Genomic DNA, 2,027 nt, shown 5'->3' with positions numbered 1-2,027 from the left:
AGTTATAGTTTTAGTATATTATTCGTAAGCTAATAGAATAGTAGAAGTAGGCTATAAATCGATTGTTAGGGCTCTTTCTAAGATATTAAAATAGAATAGATCTAACTAGATATTTTACTTATACGCGGTACTTTAGGTAGATCGTATAACGATAAGGAGTAGTACTAAACTTACTTCCTATAAAGTAGAGTTTCTTAATAAACTAATACTTTTAATTAAGCTAGATATTATAACTTAGAGCGTTTTAAACTAGGAAGTAGTAAAAGACCGTAAAGAGTTAATTACTTTTCGTATAAGAGCGTTATAAATAAGAAAAGAAGATCTAGAAGAAGTTAAACTTCGTCTTAAGAGGATAAGAGAATAGGGAAAGGAGAGTTTTAATAAGAGGAAATAGATAAGAGAAGAAGAGATTAAAGTTAGTTACTTAGTACTAGTCTATAATATATTTTTAGTAATAAATAAGTTAAAAGAGGCTAAGCTATAGTTTCGCTAGCTCGGACCGTATAGAGTAATAGCGATTAATAGAGAATATAGGTCGTATACTCTCTTAGAACTCGACGAGTTATAGATAAGAGTAAGGTACCTAGCTAATCGAGTAAAGAGGTTTTATATACGGGACGGAATAGATCTATTTCTTAAAATAGACGGTAAGTAGACTAGACCGAGATCTATAACTATATAACTAGAGTAAGAAACTAGCTATATAAGTAACGAAGTTAAGGAGGAGGAAACGAAAGGCGACGAAGAAGAGAAGTAGTTAGGGATCTTACGTTTTCTAAGAGTTAAGATCCTACGTTCTTATACTAGATCTAGATATATATATAGCTTAGAAGAGAGCGAAGAAGAATAAGCGTATCGGCTAAGTCGCCGAATCTATTCGTTTAGTTTTAATTTTCTATATTAGCGTTCGGAGTATAGAGTTTAAGAACGAATATAGAAAGGAGGTTTAATAAGTAGAATAGGGGTCGTTAATTAACTTAGCTAACCTAAGAAGAAATCTTATAGTAGAAGACGAACCGTCGAAGAAAAAGATATAGGAAGGAGTTCGACTATATAGATTTAATAATAGTATAGCCTAAAGTAACTAGAAAGTCTAGTAGTATTATTATAGAAGATTATAGAGTAAAGAGGAAAGACTAGTATCGAGAGTAAATATTTAATTATCTATTATAGTATAGGGTAAATTAAGAACGTAAAATATATACTAAACTACTTAGTTAGGTTTCTAAATAACTATAAACCGGAAAGGCTCGCTCGAAACGAATTTAATTAGGACTTATAGAATATATTAAGGTATTATATACTTTTATATATTAGGATATATAAGAATATAGCGGAGATAGAAAGGGGCTAGACTCTTAAAGGTTAAGGTCTAGGTAACTAGGGTAGAATATTTAAATATAGAAACGTAAATCTATATACTTTAGCCTTCTATATCGATAACTATAAGAATACTTTCTATAGTTTAATCGAGCTTCTTACCTCTCTCTTAAGTAGAGAAGAAAGCTAGGAGTAAGTAAATAGTAATTCCTAGCGTTATTTAATATTTTAAGAGAATAATAGGCGAGATAGAGTCTAAACTCGATAAGAAGACGGCCTAATAAGAGGAACTAGTAACGTTATATAAAGAGGGATTTATTATAAGGAATAAATATAGTAGGAGTAGGTAATAGTAAGTAAATTAAAGGTATATAGACTATATAGTTATATAGGTAGAAGTATATACGGGAGATAAAAAAGAAGGAGCGACTTAATCTATAAATACGAGCTTCTACCGCCGACTTCTCTCTTCCTTCTTTATATTACTTACTTAGCCTCCTCCCTACTCGTACGATCTCTCTCTTATTTTTTATCTCTTTAAGTTATCTTCTAAATTACGATTAAAGCTATTCTACTCTCTAAACGCTTTAAATTATTATTCTAATAGCGTCGACTAATATAGCCGATAGAAAGAAGAAAGCTCCCTCTAGGAATAAATAGATATAGTATTCTAACGTAGTTCCGTATAATCTAAAAGAAGTAAATCG

Source organism: Exophiala aquamarina, assembly GCF_000709125.1.
Source record: "Exophiala aquamarina CBS 119918 chromosome Unknown aczIA-supercont1.6, whole genome shotgun sequence".
Taxonomy (NCBI): Eukaryota; Fungi; Ascomycota; class Eurotiomycetes; order Chaetothyriales; family Herpotrichiellaceae; genus Exophiala; species Exophiala aquamarina.
The sequence above is the reverse complement of the archived record's forward strand: the minus strand, read 5'-3'. Positions refer to the sequence as shown.